Source organism: Cervus elaphus, chromosome 9, assembly GCF_910594005.1.
Source record: "Cervus elaphus chromosome 9, mCerEla1.1, whole genome shotgun sequence".
Classification (NCBI taxonomy): Eukaryota; Metazoa; Chordata; class Mammalia; order Artiodactyla; family Cervidae; genus Cervus; species Cervus elaphus.
This window is the reverse complement of record NC_057823.1, coordinates 24,173,194-24,196,393: the sequence shown is the minus strand read 5'-3', so window position 1 is coordinate 24,196,393 and position 23,200 is coordinate 24,173,194. Positions and strand designations below refer to the sequence as shown.

The following is a 23,200-nucleotide window of genomic DNA, read 5'->3' as shown; positions in this document are numbered from 1 at the left end:
AGGTTAGCAGAATGATTTTTTAAAAAAATAACTATATGCTGTCTATAACAGACATGCTTTAGATGTTTTATACAAATAGGTTGAAAATAAAAGATGGAAGAAGAAATTCCACACAAACAGTACTCAAAAGAAAAAAATAGATTTTTAAAAAATATTTTTTATGTAAACCATTTTTGAAGTCTTCATTGAACTTGCCACAACATTGCTTCTGTCCCATATTTTGGTTTCTTGGCTGTGAAGCATATGAGATCCCAGCTCCCCAACCAAGGATCAAACCCACATGAAAACAAAGTCATAAACACTGGACTGTCAGGGAAGTTTCGGGAAAAATAAATTTTAACATAAAAATTATTACTAAAAACAGAGAGGGGCATTCTATAATGATGAAAAGTAAATCCATCAGGAAAACGTAAAGTGTTAGTCCATGGCGACTCCATGGACTACAGCCCTCCAGACTCCTCTGGTCCATGGAATTCACCAGGCAATAATACTGGAGTGGGTAGCCTTTCCCTTCTCCAGGGGATCTTCCTGACCCAGGGATCAAACCAGCATCTCCTGCATTGCAGGCAGATTCTTCACCATCTGAGACACCAGGGAAGCCCTAATCCATCAGGAAGACAAAGAAATTATAAACATATATGCAGATAACAATAGATAAGTGAATGCAAAATATATGAATAAAAACTGACAGAATTAAAGTAAGAAGTAGACCGTTTCAACAGTAATAGGTGGAGCCTTCATTAACCCACTTTCAATAATGGATAGAAATAGAAGATCAACAAGGAAATAGAAGACTTGGACAACACGATAAACAAACTAAACCTAACAGACACCTACTCTATCATACAAAAGCAAGATACACATTCTTCTCAAGTGATACAGAACATTCCTCAGAATACATCATATGTTATGCCATAAAACAGGTCTCAATAAATTTGAAAAGATTGGGATTGTAAAAAATATGTTCTCCTACCACAGTGGAGATTAGAAATCATAAAGACATTTGGGAAAGTCAAAATATGTGGAAATTAAAAGACACACTATTAAATAATTAATAGATCAAAGAAGAAATTGCAAGGGAAAAGACAAAAGATTTTGAGATGAATGAAAATGAAAACACAACACCCAAATTTATGGGATACAATGAAAACAGTGCTTAGAGGTAAGTTTATAGCCATAAATGCTTACATTTAAAAAGAAAAAACTAAAAAAAAAAAGAAAAAACTGATCTTAAATCAATGACCTAACCTTCCTACTACACACTGAATGTTTGTATCCCTCAAAATTCGTATGTTAAAACTTAATCACCAATATGATGGTATTTGGAGGTGGTGCATTTGGGAGATTATTAGGTCATGAGGGTGGAGCCCTGGTGAATCGGATTAGCACCCTTATATAAAAGATCCTAGAGTGCTTTCCTTGCCCCCTTCCACCATGTGAGGACACGGCAAGAGGATGGCCACTTAGGAACCAGAACGCTGGCCCTCACCACATACCAAATCTGCTAATTTCCTGTCCTTGGACATCCCAGCCTCCACAATTTTGAGAAACAAGCTATTCTTGTTTAAGTCATTCACTAATGTTAAAAATACCAGCCTATGGTATTTTTTTTTTTTTTTGGTATTTTTTTTTAATAGTAGCCCAAATCAATTAAGATAGAAATAAGTACCAAGAGTAAGATGCTTCTATAACAACCCATAGAATATGAAAATGGCCAATAGGCACATAAAAAGATATCCAACATCAGTAATCTTTAGAGAAATGCAAAACTACAATGAGGTATCACTTCACATCTATTAGGATGGCTATCAAAAAATAGAAAATGTATTGATGAAGATGTGGAGAAACTGAAACACTTGGGCAGTATTTATACAAATGTAAAATGATGTAGCCACTATAACAGTTCCCCAAAATTAAAAATAGAATTATCATATGATCCAGCAATTTCACTTCAAGATCCATATCCAAAGAACTGAAGTCATGAGGTCATACTGATATAAAGTACTTAACTAGATAAATGAAAAGAGGAACAAGGGACAGCTTTTCTTTATAGCAGAATTACAAATGACAGATGCAGAAGAAATGAGGGAAATAGAAAAACTACCATTAGGCAAATAACACAGTAAAAATGATTTCAAACAAAATCTTGACTCACTGGAAAAGACCCTGACGCTGGGAAAGACTGAAGGAAGGAGGAGAAGGGGATGACAGAGGATGACATCACTGATTCAGTGGAGATGAGTTTGAGCAAACTCTGGGAGGTAGTCAAGGACAAGGAAGCCCGGAGCGCAGCAGTCCATGGGGGTCGCAGAGTCAGACACAACCGTGCAACTGAACAACCACCACCCAATGACTGATGGGTGCTAGTATTAGTGGACACAAACTAAAGAAAAATAATTTATGCAGTCTCAAACTATCTCAATGTATTTATTAACTAAGAAGAGAAAGTAACTTTATAGTGGAAAAACCTGGTAGAAACCAGTTTAACCAAGTGATCAAGGTCAACACCACCATAATTAGTCATACTGGCATTATGAACTCCATGACATGTACTTAAGAAGGACACAATTTCATTTCTGTGATATTCTTGCCAGAAATGTATAACTTTATTTCAGTTTTGAGAAAACATCAAGAGTGGCATTGAGGAACATTTGACAGAATAATTGATCAATACTGAAAAGTGTCAAGGTTATGAAAGACAAGAAAAACTAAAGACCTGTTACAGACTGCAGAAGACTAGGAACTAATACTAAATGCAATGTGGGGTCCTGGGTTAAGTCTTGGAACAGAAAAAGAACATTAGAGAACACTGTTGAAATTAGAATAAGGTCTGTAGTTTCTTGATAATAGTAAGCCAATGTTAATTTTTGTTACAGTTGCACTATGATTATTCTGTACAACATGACACACACATATTGTTTGAATTATATGCTTAAAACATGTCTTCCACACTAGGCTGAATATTTACAAAGGCAAAAATTTCATTTTTAGTTTAGGAATGGTACTCATCATACACCCATATACCTACTAGAATGACTACAGTGATGCTGGATGCTGAGATTATGGGGGATTTTTCTTTCTTTGCAACCTGCACTTTACACAGTATTGTGTGTATTTTATAAAATACAGAACATTGATTTTGGAGAATGCTTTTCATATATTTTGGGTGAAAAAAAGAATGCAAAAAGTATATAATCCCATTTTTGTAACAAAATATAAATGTGTACAGAAAAAGGACTGCTAATAGATACTCAGGTGTTATCAGCGCCAGGTCAAAAAGGTGCAGGGTTAGTGTTTCCTACTCATTGCTTGTGTCCTTACTAAATTCTCTCTTTTTAAAAACATATATTCCAAATAAAAACTGTGGAATGAACACATAAAACTCCCACCTGATAATCCAGTAAGATGAGAGTAATTGAATTTTTAAAAGGTTTAAACCTTTTAAATGGAAGAAAGTAACAACAGCATTTTGAAGAGTATAAACCAAACTGAAGCAGACACACTACTTGGCTGAGCCCAAAATACTGAATCTTAAACCAACCACAGAGATGAGACCTACTCTGATGTATGGATTCCTCAGATGATCAGAAGCAGACAGAAGACCAAGTACCTCTGGACAGGGAGTGGTGAAAATAAGTCGGAACTTGGTTAAAGAAGCAGTTAAATTCCCATTTCCACTCCTCAAAGTTGAGTGATGCCACTCCAGCAGAAGATGGAAGAATTTTTTCTCTGGAGAGGGTATCTAAACCAAGAAACACTAGGCACAGCTGAGTGTGGCCTAGCTCTACTGAAATCAGGGCATTAAGTGAAAAATTAACAGATGCCGGGACCCCCTTAACAGATGCTGGAACCTTAAACCTTTAAACAAAGTTTTAAGTTTGGCTTAAAACTCAACATCCAGAAAACTCAGATCATGGCATCCAGTCCCATCACTTCATGGCAAATAGATGGGAAAACAATGGAAACAGTGACAGAGTATTAACTTGGGCTCTAAAGTCACTGCAGATGGTGATTGCAGTCATGAAATTAAAAGACGCTTACTCCTTGAAAAAAAAGCTATGGCCAACCTAGATAGCATATTAAAAAGCAGAGACATTTTTTTTTTTTTTTTAATGAATGAGGCAATTTATTAACCCAGCATCATTTGTTCTAATGCTTCAAAAATATGGAACGCTTCACGAATTTGCGTGTCATCCTTGCACAGGGGCCATGCTAATCTTCTCTGTATCGTTCCAATTTTAGTAATATGTGCTGCTGAAGCAAGCACAAAAACAGAGACATTACTTTGCCAACAAAGGTCCATCTAGTCAAAGCTATGGTTTTTCCAGTAGTCATGTATGGATGTGAGAGTAGGACTCTAAAGAAAGCTGAGCACTGAAGAATTGATGCTTTTGACTGTGGTGTTGGAGAAAACTCTTGAGAGCCCCTTGGACTGCAAGGAGATCAAACCAGTCCATCCTAAAGGAGATCAGTCCTGAATATTCACTGGAAGGACTGATGCTGAAGCTGAAACTTCAATACTTTGGCCACCCGATGCGAAGAACTGACTCACTGGAAAAGACCCTGATGCTGGGAAAGATTGAAGGCAAGAGAAGAAGGGGATGACAGAGGATGAGATGGTTGTATGGCATTACCGACTCAATGGACATGCGTTTGAGCAAGCTCCAGGAGTTGATGATGGACAGGGAAGCCTGGAGTGCTGCAGTCCATGGGGTCGCAAAGAGTCGGACACAACTGAGTGACTGAACTGGGACCCCCTGGTACAGCCCTCTACCCACCCTTGGCTGCCAAAATGCTGTCAGCCAAGCTGGAGACATGGTGAATTTTCCTGGGGAAGCTCCCCCACCTCCCACAAAATGTCCTTAAGAAGCTGGTATGGGAGGGCCCCCATTGAAACAAGCCAGCATCAGCACACACACATACACACATCTCTCACACACACACACTCTCTGAAGCCTTTAAATCTGTTCTTAGTCCTCCACTCTTACTAAGTATGATCAGGGAATTCCATAACATGAAAGAAAAAAGTCAAAACACATTTAAAAGAGAAAACATGGAGGAAATAGAGACTACGTATGGAGAAGGAAACTTTAAAAAAATACAATTATCAGTAAACATTTCAGACTGCTAAGAAAAGATAGTCACCAATGAAAATAAGAACTTGGTGCTATTAGACATATACATATTCAGAGAAGAGTATAACACCCTTGGCATGGAAGGTAATGCTATGGAAATACCCTAGAGAAGAGAAAAATTTTGAATTAAAAAATGAGAAAGATAAAATTAGAGTACCAGTCCAAGAGGTATATCATCAAAAACTTATAGTTCCAATAAGAGAGAAGAGAGATAATAGAATTATAAAACATTTTGAAATATCCTAATCTAAGTTTGAATATAGAAATACATTATTATAAAAAGTGAGACAAAGCAAGGTGCAAAAGTTATGTAGGATGCTACCTCTTGTGTATGAAGAAGAGAAAAATAAAGCCATATATTAATAGTTGCTTATATGTATGTAAACTCAGGATACACCAAAAAACTAATAAAAACTAGTTATTTGTGGGTCCTTAGGAAGTACTGGGGCCAATAAAGCTAGTGAAGGCGATGGAATTCCAGCAGAGCTATTTAAAATCCTAAAAGATGATGCTATTAAAGTATTCCACTCAATATGTCAGCAAATTTGGAAAATCCAGCAGTGGCCACAGGACTGGAAAAGGTCAAAGTGAAAGTTGCTCAGTCATGTCCAACTCTTTGTGACCCCATGGACTATACGGTCCATGGAATTCTCCAGGCCAGAATACTGGAATGGGTAGCTATTCCCTTCTCCAGGGGATCTTCCTGACCCAGGAATCAAACCGGGGTCTCCTGCGTTGCAGGCAGAGTCTTTACCAGCTGAGCCACCAGGGAAGCCCCAGAGAAGGTCAATCCTTATCCCAATTTCCAAGAAGGGCAGTACTAAAGAATGTCCAAACCACTGGACTGTTGCACTCCTCTCCCATGATAGTAAGGTTATGCTTAAAATCCTTCAAGCTAGGCTTCAGCATTACATGAACCAAGAATATCCAGGTGTTCGAGCTGGATTTAGAAAAGGCAGAGGAACCAGAGATCTAATTGCCAACATTCACTGGATCATGAAGAAAGCAATGGAATTCCAGAAAAGCATCTACCTGTGTTCCATTGACTATGCTAAAGCCTTTGTCTTTGTGGACCATAACAAACTGTGGAAAACTCTTACAGAGATGGTAATACCAGACTATCCTATCTGTCTCCTGAGAAACCCGTATGTGGGTCAAGAACATGGACCCACATGTCAGTATGGAACAACTGACTGGTTCAAGATTGAGAAAGGAGTATAATAAGTCGGTTTATTGTTACTCTGTTTATTTAACTTGTACACAGACCACATCATGTGAAATGCTGGGCTGGATGAGTTATAAGCTGGAATCAAGATTGCTGGGAGAAATATCAACAACCTTATATATGTGGATGATACCGCTCTAATGGAAGAAAGCAAAGAGGAACTAAAGAACCTCTTGATGAGGGTGAAGGAGGAGAATGAAAAAGCTGGCTTAAAATTCAATATTAAAAAAACTAAGACCATGGCATCTGGTTCCATCACTTCATGGCAAATAGAAGGGGAAAAGGTGGAAGCAGTGATAGATTTCCTCTCCTTGGGCTCTAAAATCACTGCCGATGGTGACTGCGGCCATGAAATTAGAAGATGATTGCTTCTTGGCAGGAAAACTTTGACAAACCTAGACAGTGTGTTAAAAAGCAGACATCACTTTGCCTACAAAGGTCTGTATGGTCAAGGCTATAGTCTTTCCAGCAGTCATATACGGATGTGAGAGCTGGACCATAAAGAAGGCAGAGTGCTAAGGAATTAATGCTTTGAACTGAGGTGGTGAAGACTCTTGAGAGTCCCTTGGACAGCAAGGAGATTAAACCAGTCAATCTTAAAGGAAATCAACCCTGATGCAAAGAGCCAACTCACTGGAAAAGACCCTGATCCTGGGTAAGACTAAAGGCAGAAGGAGAAGAGGGAAACAGAGGATGAGATGGTTGGATGGCATCACCAATTCAATGGACATGAACTTGGGCAAACTCCGGGAGATGGTGAGGGACAGGGAAGCCTGGCGTGCTGCAGTCCATGGGGTTGCAAAAAGTCGGACACAACTGAGCGACTGAACAACAACAAAATTTGTGGGGGAATTTGAGGCAGTTCACTTAATTTTTTCATATATTTCATTCTGACTTTTGAGCCATGTGAATGGAATACCTATTCAAAGTTACTGGGTTAGCCAAAACTTATTTGGGTTTTTCCATAACATCAAAGCCTTATCTGCTGGAGTTTTGTCAGAGCCGAACTGGCCTAATAGAAGAGAAATTCCCATCTCCAGCTGTCTCTAGGCATTCTGTCCCACTGAAGGGTGAGAGGACTGACAGGCACATGTGAAGTTCCAGAGGGACAGGCTCACTAAAAGACTAAGAGGCACTACTCTTAGGACTATAGAAAACAACCCACCCCCATACATACACAACTTACCATCACATTACTAAAGGCATATTTACAGCAGTTCTTTTTATTGAGTACATCATGTCTGGCTATCGAGAAAAAAATTATAAGACATACTAAAGGCAAAAAACACAGAAGAGACAGCAAGCAAAAGAACTGGATTCAGATATGGCAGGGAGAAATATCAATAACCTCAGATATGCAGATGACACCACCCTTGTGGCAGAAAGTGAAAAAGAACTAAAGAACCTCTTGATAAAGTGAAAGAGGAGAGTGAAAAAGTTGCCTTAAAGCTCAACATTCAGAAAACTAAGATCATGGCATCCGATCCCATCGTTTCATGGGAAATAGATGGGGAAAAGTGGAAACAGTGGCTGACTTTATTTTTCTGGGCTCCAAAATCACTGTGGATGGTGACTGCAGCCATGAAATTAAAAGACGCTTACTCCTTGGAAGGAAAGTTATGACCAACCTAGACAGCATATTAAAAAGCAGAGACATTACTTTGTCACCAAAGGTCCATCTATTCAAGGCTATGGTTTTTCCAGTAGTCATGTATGGATGTGAGAGTAGGACTCTAAAGAAAGCTGAGCACTGAAGAATTGATGCTTTTGAACTGTGGTGTTGGAGAAGACTCTTGAGAGTCCCTTGGACTGCAAGGAGATCCAACCAGTTCATCCTAAAGGAGATCAGTCCTGAGTGCTCACTGGAAGGACTGATGTTGTCGCTGAAACTGCAATACTTTGGCCACCTGATGTGAAGGGATGACTCATTTGAAAAGTAATTAGCCTCCAACTAATAAAAATAAATGAAAAAAAAAAATAAAGTGAAGAGAGACTAAAAAAGAAAAGAAAAGAAAAGAAAAGACCCTGATGCTGGGAAAGATTGAGGGTGGGAGGAGAAGGAGATGACAGAGGATCATATGGTTGGATGGCATCACCGACACAATGGACATGGGTTTGGGTGGACTCCAGGAGTTGGTGACGGACAGGGAGGCCTGGCGTGTTGTGGTTCATGGGGTCGCAAAGAGTCGGACACAACTGAGCGACTGAACTGAACTGATGAACTGAACTGATGGCAGGGATGTTGTGATTATCAGATCAGGACTTTAAAACAATTATGATTAAGATGCTAAAGCCTTTAATGGATAAAATAGACAAGATGCAATAATGGATGGGCAGTGTAAGCAGAGAAATGGCAATTCTATGAATGAACTCTAGCAAAAATGCTAGAGATAAAAAACAATACGAAAAATGCCTTTGTTTTGCTTATTAGTAGACTGGACACAGCTGAGGAAAAAATCTCTGAACTTGAGGATAGCTCAGTGGCAACCACCAAAACTGAAAAAAGCAAAGAGAATAAAAGAGAGAAAAAAAGAACAAAATATCCAAGAACTGTGAGGCAACTACTAAAGGTGAAGCATATGTATAATCAGAATTTCAGAAGAGGAAAAGAAGGAATAGAAGAAATATTTGAAACAATAATGAAGGAAAAATTCTCCTAAATTAATGTCAGACACCAAACCATAATTCCAGGAAGCTCAGAGTATACAGAGCAGGATAAATGCCCCATCCCAAACTCCTCTCTCCAAATACCCTAGGCATATCATTTTCAAAATACAGAAAGTCAAAGATTAAAACCACTATTCACAATAACCAAGACAGGAAAACAATGTAAATGTCCACTGACAGATGAATGGATAAAGCTGTGGTACATATATACAATGGAATTCAACTCAGCCATAAAAGAAAGAATGAAACAATGCCATTTGCAGCAACATGGATGCAACTAGAGATCATCATACTAAGTGAAGTCAGAAAAACAAATACCATATGATCTCACTTACATGTGTGATCTAAAATATAACTGAAGAGTTGCTGGAGGCTCACTATGGTCAAATCTGAGACTAAAAACTCTAAAGGACCTAGTCATGGGGAGCACACACAAATGAACCTATCTATGAAACAGAAACAGAATTGCAGACATAGAGAACACACTGGTGGTTGCCAAGAATGGGTGGGAGAGGGATGGACTGGGAGTTAGCGATTAGCAGATGCAAACTGGCATATATAGAATGGATAAACAACAAGGTCCTACTGTGTATAGCACAGGGAACTATATTCAATATACTTGATAAACCATAATGGAAAAGAACATGAAAAAATATATATACACATATATGTATAACTAAATCACTTTGCTGAATAGAAGTAATTAACACAACACTGTAAGTTAACTATTGTTGTTATTTAGTCACTAAGTTGTGTCCAACTCTTTCACAACCCCATGGACTGTAGCCTGCCAGGCTCCTCTGTCCATGGGATTTCCCAGGCAAGAATACTGGAGTGGGTTGCTATTTCCTCCTCCAGGGAATCTTTCTGACCCAAGGATTAAGCCCACATCTCCTGCATTGACAAGTGGATTCTTTACCACTGAGCCATCTGGGAAGCCCCAAATCAACTATACTTCAATAGAAAAAGAGAAAAAAACTCTAAAGAAGCTGGGGGTGGGGAAAGGATGCCTTACCTATAAAAGAATAAAGATAAGAATTAAACCTCTTTCTCTTCAGAAATCAGGCAAGCAAGCAAAGAGTAAAGTGAAATACTTTAAATGCTACAAGAAAAAACCCCCACCAACCTAAATTCTGTACCTTGCAAAATTATCCGTCAGAATTGAAGGATAAATTAAAACTTTCCCAAGTGAAAACTGAGGCAATCTATTGCTAGTAGACTGAACTTGTAAGAAATGATAAAAGAAATCTTCAGTGAGAAGGAAAATGATAAAACTCAGATCTACATAAAGAAAGAGAGCATCAGAGAAGGAATAAGTGAAGGTAAAATAAAAACATTTATTTTTCTTACTCATAATTGATCTGATAACAATTTCTTCAAAATAATAGCAACAATGTATTTGATTATATATGGTTATATATAAATAAACACAAATACACATTCCATATCCATGAGTTCTACATCCATGAATATAGAGGGCTGACTGTAAGGGACTTCAGCATCTGTGAATTTTGGTATCTAGAGAGGGTCCTAGAACCAGTCGCCTGTATTGATGGATATTGATGGATAACAGTATACATACATAAGCAAACAGGCTTATATGTATGCGACAACAGTGAAACGAGATGGAAGAGAGGAATCAGGATTATTTTGTTATTTGCTATCACACTCCCCAGGAAGTGGTATAGTGTTATTTGAAGTGAACTTGGAATAATTGTAAATATATGCTGCCAACTCTAGGGCAACCACTAAAAATGTTTAAAAGTATAACTAATGTACTAATAAAGGAGGGAAAATTGAACCATTTGAAATGCTTAATTAATTAAAAAACCACAAAAGGCAGGAAAAAAGTGAAAGGCAAAAACAGCAACAAAAAGCAAGGGCAAAAACTAGAAAACAGTATCAATTATGATAGATTAATTCAACTATAATTCAACAACAATTAATTCAACTATATCAATAATCGGACTTCCCTTGTAGCTCAGCAGGTAAAGAATCTGCCCACTATGCCGGAGACCTGGGTTTGATTCCTGGGTTGGGAAGATCCCCTGGAGAAGGGAAAGGCTACCCACTCCAGTATTCTGGCCTGGAGCATTCCATGGACATAGTCCCTGGGGTCGCAAAGAGTTGGACACAACTGAGTGACTTTCACTTCACATGCATGTCAATAATCGCTTTGAATATCAATGCCCTAAATGCACCAAATATTTCAGAGTAGGTCAAGAAACAAGGCCTAACTATAAATCCATTTTAAATATAAAGATATATATAGAATAAAAGTATATTGATGGAGAAAAATGTACTATGACAAAACTAACCAAAAGAAAGGAATGGCTTTATTATTAGTAATAATATATTAATTTCAGAGCAGACTTCAAAAAAAGGAAAGTTATCAGGGATAAAAAGAGGCATTACATAATGATGAAGGAGTCAATTCTCTAAGAAGACATATCAATCCTTAATGTGTATGCCTCTAACAACAGAATATCAAAGTGCATGGGGTGAAAACTGTTAGAACTACAAAGAGAAATAGATGAATCCAGTATTATAACTAGGAGTCTTCAACACCCATCTATCAGAAATAGAAACATTCAGCAAGTAACACTTCAGTAAGGACATTCAACAGCACCATCATATATAAAAACACCTATACACTACTTCATCCAACAGCAGCAGAATGGATGTTCTTCTCAAGCTCACAGAGGAAGTTCACCCAGATAGACCACCATTTCAGGCCATAAAATACCTTAACAAATTTAGAAGAACAGAAATCATACAATGTCTACTCTTCTTAAACTACAATCAAATTAAAAGTCAGTAACAGAAAGAAAGCTGGAAAGTGAAAGTGAAGTTGCTCAGCCGTGTGCGACTCTCTGCGACCCCGTGGACTGTAGCCCACCAGGCTCCTCCATCCATGGGATTCTCCAGGCAAGAATACTGGAGTGGGTTGCCATTTCTTTCTCCAGGGGATCTTGCCAACCCAGGGATCAAACCCAGGTCTCCCGCATTGCAGTCAGACGCTTTAACCTCTGAGCCACCAGGCCCCCAAAATATGGAGACTAAACAAAATACATCTTAATAATATATGGGTTAAAGAAGAAACCTCAAGAGAATGTTTTGAAATAAAAATTAAAACATAACATCAAATTTTGTAGGATGTAGTGAAAGCAATGCTTAGTATATTTATAGCATTGAAAATATACATTAGAAAAGGGAAAGATCTAAAATCAATCATCTAAGCTTTTACCTTAGGAAACTAGAAAAAGAGCAGATTAAATCCAAAGTAAGCAGAGGAAAAGAAATATTAAGAATTAGAATAGAAATCTGTGAAATTGAAAATACGAAATCAATAGAGAAAAATCAATTACAATAAAAAGTTGTTTCTTTTAAAAGATCAATAAAACTAATAAGCCTCTAGTCAGGCAAACCAAGGAAAAAGAGATAACTCAAGTTACTAGTAACAGAAATTAAAGACAGACATTACTATAGATTCTATGGACACTAAAAGGATAATAAAGGAACAATAGGAACAACACTATGGCCACAAATTTGATAACCTAGATGAAATAAACCAATTCCTTAAAAGACACAATTTGCCTAAATTCATACAAGAAGAAACAGGCAATCTGAAATAGGCCTGTATCTATCAAGGAAACTGAATAATATTAATAACCTCCCAAAACAGAAAACACCAGACCCAGATGGGTTCACTGGTGAATTTGGCCAAACATTTAAGGAGGAAATATAGAAATTCTCTTCAATAACTTTCAGAATATGGATGTAGAATACTTCCTAACTCATCCTCTGAGGCCAGCATTACCATAACAAAAAACAGAAAAAATTATTACAAGAAAAGTACAGATCAATATCTGTCATGAACATAGATGCAAACTAAATTAAAAATGTATACAAAGAATTATACAGTACCACCAAGTGGGATTTATCCCAGATATGACAGGCTGGTTCAATATTTTAAAAATCAATTAATATAATCCATCACATCAACAGGCTAAAGAAGAAAAATCACATGATCATAGTAAGATATGCAGAAAAAGCATTTTACAAAATCCATCACCAACTCATGATAAAAACTCTCAGTAAACTAAGAATAGAAGGGAGCTTCCCTTGATAAAAAATGGCTACAAAAATCTACACTTAACATCATTCATCATGGTGAGAAATGAAGCTTTCTCACAAAGATCAGAAACAAGGCAAGGATACCTCCATTTACCACTGCTTTTCAACATCATACTAGAAGTCCTAGCTAAAGTAATAAGACAAAAAAAGGAAATGAAAAGGAAAATAGATTAGGAATAAAGAAAGAAAACTTTGTCAATGACATGATCATCTAAGTATAAAATTCAAAAGAATCAATGGGAATTCCTGAAACAAGTGATTATAGCAGGCTTGCATGATACAAGTTTAATACACAAAAGTTGATCACCAACAATGAACAAGTAGAATTTTAAATACTTTCACATTAGTTCCCCCCAAATGAACTACTATATGAACTACAAAATGAACTACTATAAATTTAACAAAATATGTATGAGATCTATATGAGGGAAACTATGAAATTCTGATGAGAGAAATGAAATAACTAAATAAATGGAGAGATAGCACTCTAATGGCAGAAAGCAAAGAGGAACTAAAGAGCCTCCTGATGAAGGTAATGGAGGAGAGTGAAAAAGATGGCTTAAAACTCAGTATTAAAAAAACTAAGATCATGGCATCCAATCCCATCACTTCATGGCAAATAGAAGGGGAAAAGGTGGAAGCAGTGACAGATTTCCTCTTCTTGGGCTCTAAAAATCACTGCAGATGGTGACTGCAGCCATGAAACTAGAAGACAATTGCTTCTTGTCAGGAAAGCTTTGACAAACCTAATCAGTCAGTTCAGTCGCTCAGTTGTGTCTGACTCTTTGTGACCCCTGATTTGCAGCACGCCAGGCCTTCCTGTCCATCACCAACTCCCGGAGTTTACTCAAACTCATGTTCATCAAGTTGGTGATGCCATCCAGCCATATCATCCTCTGTTGTCCCCTTCTCTTCCTGCCCCCAATCCTTCCCAGCATTGGGGTCTTTTCCAATGAGTCAACTCTTCGCATGAGGTGGCCAAAGTATTGGAGTTTCAGCTTCAACGTCAGTCCTTCCAATGAACACCCAGGACTGATCTCCTTTAGGATGGACTGGTTGGATCTTCTTGCAGTCCAAGGGACTCTCAAGAGTCTTCTCCAACACCACAGTTCAAAAGCATCAATTTTTTGGTGCTCAGCTTTCTTCACCATCCAACTCTCACATCCATACATGACTACTGGAAAAACTATAGCCTTGACTAGACAGACCTTTGTTGGCAAAGTAATGTCTCTGATTTTAAATATGCTATCTAGGTTGGACAAACCTAGACAGTGTGTTGTCTAGTTTTCCCAGCATCACTTATTGATGTGTGTAAAAGAATGAAATTAGGACACTTCCTAACATCACACACAGATAAACTCAAAATGGATTAAAGACCTAAATGTAAGACCAGAAACTATAAAACTCTTAGAGGAAAACATAGGTAGACTACTTTATGACATATATTACAGCAAGACCCTCTATGGCCCACCTCCTAGAGTGGAAATAAAAACAAAAATAAACAAGTGTGACCTAATTCAACTTACAAGCTTTTGCACACCAAAGGAAACTATAAACAAGGTGAAAAGACAACCCTCAGAATGGGAGAAAATAATAGCAAATGAAACAACTGGCAAAGGATTAATTTCCAAAATACACAAGTAGTTCATGCAACTCAATACCAGAAAAACAAACAATCCAATCAAAAAGTGTGCAAAAGACCTAAACAGACATTTCTCCAAAGAAGACATACAGATGGCTAATAAATACATGAAAAGATGCTCAACATCACTCATTATTAGAGAAATGCAAATCAAAACTACAATGAGATACCACCTCACACCAGTCAGAAGGGCCATCGTCAAAAAAATCTACAAATAATAAATGCTAGAGAGGATGTAGAGAAAAGGGAACTCTCTTGCACTGTTGGTGGAAATGTAAATTGATAAACCCACTATGGAAGACAGTATGCTGCTGCTGCTGCTAAGTCGCTTCAGTCGTGTCTGACTTTCTGCGACCCCATAGACGTCAGCCCACCAGGTTCTGCCGTCCCTGGGATTCTCCAGGCAAGAACACTGGAGTGGGTTGCCATTTCCTTCTCCAGTGCATGAAAGTGAAAAATGAAAGTGAAGTCGCTCAGTCGTGTCCGACTCTTCATGACCCCATGGACTACAGCCTACCAGGCTCCTCTGCCCATGGGATTTTCCAGGCAAGAGCACTGGAGTGGGTTGCCATTGCCATCTCCAGGAAGACAGTATAGAGATTCCTTAAAAAACTAGGAATAAAACTGCTATATGACTCAACAGTCCCACCACTGGGCATATACCCTTAGAAAACCATAACTGAAAGATATATGTACCCCAGTGTTCATTGTAGCACTATTTACAATAGTTAGGAGATGGAAGCAAGCTAGATGTCCATTGACAGGTGAATAGATAAAGAAGCCATGGCACATATATACAATGAAATATTACTCAACCATAAGAAGCAGTGCATTTGAGTCAGTGCTGAGGTGGATGAACCTAGAGCCTATTATACAAAGTGAAGTAAGTCAGAAAGAGAAAAATGAGTACTATATATGGAATCTAGAAAGATAGTACTGAGGAACCTATTTGCAGGGCAAAAATGGAGACACAGACATAGAGAACAGACTTACGGACATAGGAAGGCAGGAAGAAGAGGATGAGACAAATGGAGAGAGTTGCATGAAAACATATTCAATCCCAAATGTAAAACAGACAGCCAGTGGGAATCTGCTGTATGACTCATGGAACTCAAACTAGGGGTCTGAGACAACCTAGAGGGGAGGATGGAGGGAAGAGAGGCGGGAGACTCAAGAGGGAGAGGAGATACACACACACACCTATAACTGATTCATGTTGATATGTGGCAGAAACCAACACAATATTGTAAAGCAATTAGCCTTCAATTAAAAAAGACATCAAATACAAAAAAACTCTTGAAAGTCAAAATAGGAAAATGAATAACCCAATTTTATTTTTTTTATAACCCAATTTTAGAAAGAGGTCAATCACTTTAATAGACACTTGACCCAAGAAGATTATATAGCAAGTAAGCCTGTGAAAAGGTACTCCACATCATATGCCATCAGAAAAATGCAAATCAAAACAGGGAGATACCATTACATTTTAGTTCGCTGATTCCTAAAATGTTGACGTCCACCCTTGCCATCTCCTGTTTGGCCACTTCCAATTTGCCTTCATTCATGGACCTAACATTCCAGGTTCCTATGCAATATTGTTCTTTATGGCATCAGGCCATGCTTCCATCACCAGTCACATCCACAACTGGGTTTTGTTTTTGATTTGGCTCCATCTCTTCATTCTTTCTGGAGTTATTTCTCCACTTATCTCCAGTAGCATATTGGGCACCTACTGACCTGGGGAGTTCATCTTTCAGTATCCTATCTTTTTGCCTTTTCATACTGTTCATGGGGTTCTCAAGGCAAGAACACTGAAGTGGCTTGCCATTCCCTTCTCCAGTGGACCACTTTTTGTCAGAACTCTCCTCCATGACCTGTCCATCTTGGGTGGCCCTACACGGCATGGCTCATAGTTTCATTGAGTTAGAATAACTTCAGATATGCAGATGATCCTTATGGCAGAAAGTGAAGAAGAACTAAAGAACCTCTTGATAAAGTGAAAGAGGAGAGTGAAAAAGTTGGCTTAAAGCTCAACATTCAGAAAACTAAGATCATGGCATCTGATCCCATCACTTCATGGCAAATAGATGGGGAAACAGTGGAAACAGTGTCAGACTTTATTTTGGGGGACTCCAAAATCACTGCAGGTGGTGACTGCAGCCATGAAATTTAAAGATGCTTACTCCTTGGAAGGAAAGTTATGACCAACCTAGACAGCATATTAAAAAGCATAGACATTACTTTGCCAACAAAGGTCCGTCTAGTCAAGGCTATGGTTTTTCCAGTAGTCATGTATCAATGTGAGAGTTGGACTCTAAAGAAAGCTGAGCACCAAAGAATTGATGCTTTTGAACTGTGGTGTTGGTGTTGGCAAATACTCTTGAGAGTCCCTTGGACTGCAAGGAGATCCAACCAATCCATCCTAAAGGAGATCAGTCCTGAGTGCTCATTGGAAGGACTGATGTTGAAGCTGAAACTCCAGTATTTTGGCCACCTGATGCAAAGAGCTGACTCACTGGAAAAGACCTTGATGCTGGGAAAGATTGAAGGCAGGAGGAGAAGGGGACGACAGAGGATGAGATGGTTGGATGGCATCACCAACTCAATGGACATGAGTTTGGGTAAATTCCGGGAGTTGGTGATGGAGAGGGAGGCCTGGTGAGCTGCAGTCCATGGGGTCACAAAGAGTCGGACATGACTGAGCAACTGAACTGAACCATTACATACCCATAAGAATGGTCAATATCCAAAACACTGATACCACCAAATTCTCATGAGGATGTGAAGCAATGGGAATTCTCATTTACTGCTGGTGGCAATGCAAAATGGTACAGCCACTTTGGAAGACACTCTGACAGTTTCCTACAAAATTAAACATACTCTTACCATATGACCCAGTAACTGCATTCCTTTGTACTTACGCAAATAAATTGAAAACTTGGGTCCACACAAAATTCTGCACGTGGATGTTTATAGCAGTTTTATTCATAATTACACAAACTTGATGCAACCAAGATATCCTTCTGTAGATAAATGAATAAATAAACTTGGTACATCCAGACAACAGAATATTATTCCATGCTAAAAGGAAATGAGCTGTCAAGCCATGAAAAGACTTGGAGGAACCATAAATGCATATTACTAGGTGAAAGAAGTCAATCTTAAAAGGCTATATATTGTATGATTCCAACTATATGATTCTGGAAAAGGCACAACTATAGAAACAGAGAGATCAGCGGTAGCCAGGGGTTAGAGTGAAGACAGGGTGAATATTTAATGCAATTAAACTACTATGTGTGTGTGGCAGTGACTATACAACGTTATACATTTTTTAAAACCCACAGAATGTACAACATGAAGAGTGAACCCTGAAGTAAACTATGGACTCTGTGTGATAGTGATGTGTTCATGTAGGTTCATCAATTGTAATGAATGTACTCTGGTGGGGGATGTTGGTGACATATGTGTGAGATTAAGGAGTATACAGAAACTTTCTATACTTTCTACTCAATTTTGCCAAGAATCTAAAACTTCTCTAGAAAATAAAATTATTTTTTAAAACAGCAATGGCTTTACAATTATTTTTAAAAATAAGATAATAAGAGGTTTAAAATTTCTTATCAGAATGGCCATCATCAAGAAGTCTACAAATAATAAATGCTAGAGAGGGTGTGGAGAAAAGGGAACCCTTCTGCACTGTTGATGGGAATGTAAATTGGTGCAGCCACTATGGAGAACTAAAAATAGAGTCACCAGATGATCCAGCAATCCCACTCCTAGGCATATATCCAGAAAAGACAAAAGCTAATTTGAAAAGCTACATGCACCCCACTGTGCATAGCAGCACTATTTACAATAGCCAGGACATGAAAGCAACCTAAGTGTCCATGGACAGTGAATGGATAAAGATGTGGTACATATATACAATGGAATACTACTGGGCCATTAAAAAGAATGAAATAATGCCATTTGCAGAAACTTGGATAGACCTAGAGATTATCACACTAAGTGAAATAAGTCAGAGAAATACAAATATTATGACATCACTTAAATGTGGAATCTAAAAAACAGTACAAATGAATTATTTACAAAACAGAAACAGACCCACAGACACAGAAAACAAACTTATGGTTACCTAAGTGAAAGGATAGGGAAGGATAAATTAGGAGCATGGAATTAACAGATACACATTACCATACATAAATTAGATAATCAACAAGGATTTACTGTATAGCACAGAGAACTATATTCAATATCTTTAAATACAGCATAATGGAAAAGATTTTTTAAAAGAGGTTATATGTACAACCAAATCACTTTGCTGTACATGTGAAACATTTTTTTAAAGAGGTTATATGTATAACCAAATCACTTTGCTATACATCTGAAACTAACCAAGTATGGTAAATCAACTATATTTCAATTAAAAAAAATTTTTTAAAGAAAGAAAATTTCCTAAAACTTAGAGACATGTTTGTTTGAAAGAGCCCACTATGTCTGGCATCACAGATGAAAATAGAGCCACATCAAGGAACATCATTGTGAAATTTGGAGCATGGGAACCAAGAAATTTTCCTACAAATTTCTAGAAGGAGAGTTAGAAAAGATCTGGATTCAAAATGTTATTGGACTTCTGAACAGCAATATTGGAAGCTAAGAGACAATAGCACAGGTATTCAAAATTCTAAAGGAAAATTACTTCTTTTCTGAAATTCTGTGTTTTTTTGGATGTGTTCCTCCCAAGAAAGAGGAAGACCAGGGAAACAAGGAGTAGGAGAGCCACAAAGGAGACAGGAGAAGGGAATTCCCACGGCAGATGGCAGTGTCCATGTCAGAGCAGGTCAGCAGGCTCTAGGGGAGACTTTCTTGGGAAGATGAAATTGTGAGAATAACTGATTTACCCAAATCTTTTGAAAGGAGATTTATGTAAGTGGCTGAGAATTTAGGATTAAACCACTGAGAGGGACATTATGCAAACTAAGCAGATGGACAAATAAGACTATTATTATTAGAAAAAAAAAGTTTTTGAGAGAAAATTAACCTTAATTATAGGCTTTAGCAGAGAATATATTAGCATAATTATGCAAACAATAAAACTTTTGACCAATTTCCAAATTATGATCTATGTATACTGGTAGAATGAGGAAAAAAAGGAATGATGCAATGGAAGGAGGATGGCAAGGAGAAATAATTAAATATTCATTGTAAACCACAGATAATGCCTGCATCTGAAAACCAAGAAATCTAGAAACATGGAGATAAATACCAAAAGAAATAGTTAAGGTCATAGTTCCTCTGGAGGCCAATGGGGAGGCAGGGAATTGTTTGTCAGAACTGAAGGCTCTGAGATTTTTATCCCACTTGCATGCTAACCAGTCAGCTTGCCATGGTTTCATGGAGGCTGGCAGAAGACACAGGACTCCCAAATCAGAGACAAAAAACAGTTTATTGGACGAAGCACGAGTATGAGAGTATTAGCTCTTTTTTTTTTTAAGATTTTTTTTTTTTAATATGGACTATGTTTAAAGTCTTTATTGAATTTGTTGCAACGTTGCTTCTGGTTTATATTCTGGTTTTTTGGCCACAAGGCATGTGCACCCCCTGCACTGGAAGGCAGTCTTAACCGCTGGACCACCAGGGACGTTCCTAGAGTATTATCTTTTTCAGATTCCCTGAATCCCAGTTCTCACAGAGTAATGTCAAGAGAGCCATATGGTACCTGTACACACAGTGAGTTGCATTACAAGATAAGAAGTCTGAGCTTGGACAACCTGAATTGCTAATAATGGATATTTAAGTCTGCCTGCTTTTTGCTTCAGAGGAAGATGCTATCTCTTCCAAGGTTGTTAGCTATGCAAACACTTCTAAAAAGACTGCAGGGAACAAAGGAGGGCAGTCAGCATGCCTCACTCACCAGACATGCAGACCAATGGGGAAATTCTCAAAAGTGCTATTTTTCACAATAAACCTCCTGAAATTGATTTTAAAAATGACATGCACGTATAACTTTCATAAAAAAGAAAATCTATTAAGTTAGGAATTTTACATTATTAAAATTCCTTGCCTAAGCCTTATTCCAACTGACTGGGTTATCTCTTCTTTCAAACGCAGAACCAAAATTGGGAGGAAAAGTTGTTAAAGGAAGTTTTTCAAAACTTCACGCAGGGCAGGCTGGTCCCAGTGAAGGGCGTCCTAAACCGTCCGTGGCCAGAGCCGGGCAGTGAGGCTCCTGAGGCTGCCCTTCCCTGGCCACGGATCTGGGCTGGCTCCTACACGCCCTGAGAGCCGGGTTCTGCTCCTGTAAGAGCCGGACCGGCGGTCCAACGCAGTGGCTGGTGGAGAGCTGCAAGCCACGTGTGTCAAGTGCCCGGAGCAGCACTTCTGTAGTTGTGCTTATTTCAACGATTCGGGACGTGAACCGAGCCCCGCTGAAAACAAAACAGCATCACGGTCCGACTGAGTAGCCAGCAGGGGCTCGCCGGGGGCTGAGGGCCCACTCAGGAGGGGCGGGCAGCTCGGTTGTGTCCCCGCAAGATCCCCGCCCTGGGGACATAGGCGCCGTCCCCTAGCTGGTGCGCACAGGCACCCTGACCCAGTCTGGCGCTCAGTCCGCTTGCTCCCACCCTTGCCACTCTCTTGTCGGGCCTCCAACACGCGCGGACGAGGACCAGGGGCAGGAGTGGGTGCTTCGCGACTCTGCGGAGAAGCGAGTCTGCACTCCTACCCCTCCCTCCCTCACCAGCGGACGCCTGCAGCCAGAGGGAACCCAAGCTGCGCGGATCCCGTTTATCAGCCCCATCTCCCATTACATAAGGCGGCGCCTATCTCCGGGGCATCGCTGCGACCGCGGGCCTTCTCCCACGCGCGGGGGCGCCCCTGCCCACCGCTCCCCGCTTGGTTGTGCTGTTCGTAGCGGGGAGGGGGCATTCCACTCATCCTGGCACAGGCCATGGTGGTTCCCCACTCCTTCCCCCAACACAGAGACCCCCCACTCCCCCAGGAGATGCTACTGACCCTGTTCTGCAGAGGAAGAAACTGAGGGCCCACAAGCACTCCAGGCACCCGCGAGCCACAAAAGGCAGGGCCTGGCTTCCAGGCCTTCGTGTCTCAGTTACGCTAGGAAGCCTGGGGCTGGGAGAGAAGAGGGGGTGACAACCATGTTACCAGTGAGAGGAGAGGGTGGGCGAGGCTGGGCTTTCTCTTCTGAGCAGGAGCGACAGCCCCAGTGTCCCTTAGAGGACCCTGTGGGCAGGTTGAGCCCCGCTGGCACAGGACGGAGAGGCAGCCAGAGCAGACAGAGAGGGGGCCTGGTGGGGGAGGCACTGGCTCAGGGGAGGAAGTGGGTGAAGGAGCAAGCTTGACATCAGCACCCGATAGGCAAATACTGGGGCCCAGGCTGCATGAGTTTCTGAAGGACTTCTAGAGAAATGAGGGGAGAACAGGGAAATGGCTACCCTTCCAGTGTCCCTTCAGGGGGTGGGCTGCCCACAGGGGACCCCAGAGTGGGGGCAGGCCCAGGAGTCACCCTCCACAGCCTTCAGTCTGCCAGGGAAACTTGACGACTCAGAGAGCACAGGTTGGTCTCACAGATACTGGTGTAGAGAGGGGGTCGCCCCAGGTCTCAATGGCACTGGGGACAGTTACTCTCCAACAGGTCCTCTCCAGGGCGAAGGCTGGGTCCACCTCTTGCCAGCGCTGCCCTCTGAAGGTTTCCCAGCAAGATGAACCCACACTGAAGGCTGGGTGTGGCACCCAGTGTCCAGGCTGCACATACTGAGAGGTATCAGCAAAACAACCTTCCAAAGGAAAGCTCCCGCAAGGGTCTTTCAGTGGAGACCTGGGAATCTGAAATTCCACAGTCCTTCCCACACTGGGGCAACAGGGAATCAGATGGGTTAAAAGAAATGAACATCACTCTTCTTTTATCCTGTTTGAATTCTGTATCCAGAGCAAGCATTGTTTTGGTAATGTAATAGAACTGTTTAATGAAAAAATAATTCCCCCAGATTCCCACATCTGATAGACTGTGATCAGAGCACTGTCTCTCCAGCACTTCTGGTGACCCAAAGAGATCTGCGGACAGGAGCTGGGTGGGCACTCATTAAAAGTGCTGGAGTTCCAGCTGGCATAGTTGACATCGGGCTGCCCTCAGGGTCCTCTCGTTCACCCCTGCAGTAAGTTCACCCAGATCTCGAACCTGCCGTAGACCCTTCTCAGTCACAAGTCCACAAGAAATCAAATTCTTTCCTTTATGTGACACTGGATTTTCCACAAAGTAAAATTAAGATGAGTAAAGATGTGGTTTGTAGATAGTGCCCGACAAAGCGGAGACCAGGGTGTGAGGCGTCACCACTTGGGCCTATAAAAGCTGCCACAAGAGGCTAAGGCCACAAG

The 23,200-nt window shown here is 40.0% G+C and overlaps 1 non-coding gene across 1 annotated transcript; it reads right to left on the bottom strand.

The window, feature by feature from the left end:
• Window positions 1-4,159: 4,159 nt before the first annotated feature.
• Window positions 4,160-4,267, bottom strand: LOC122701087. Its single transcript, XR_006342936.1, has one exon. It is a non-coding gene; the product is annotated as a U6 spliceosomal RNA (small nuclear RNA).
• Between the last annotated feature and the right edge of the window lie 18,933 nt (window positions 4,268-23,200).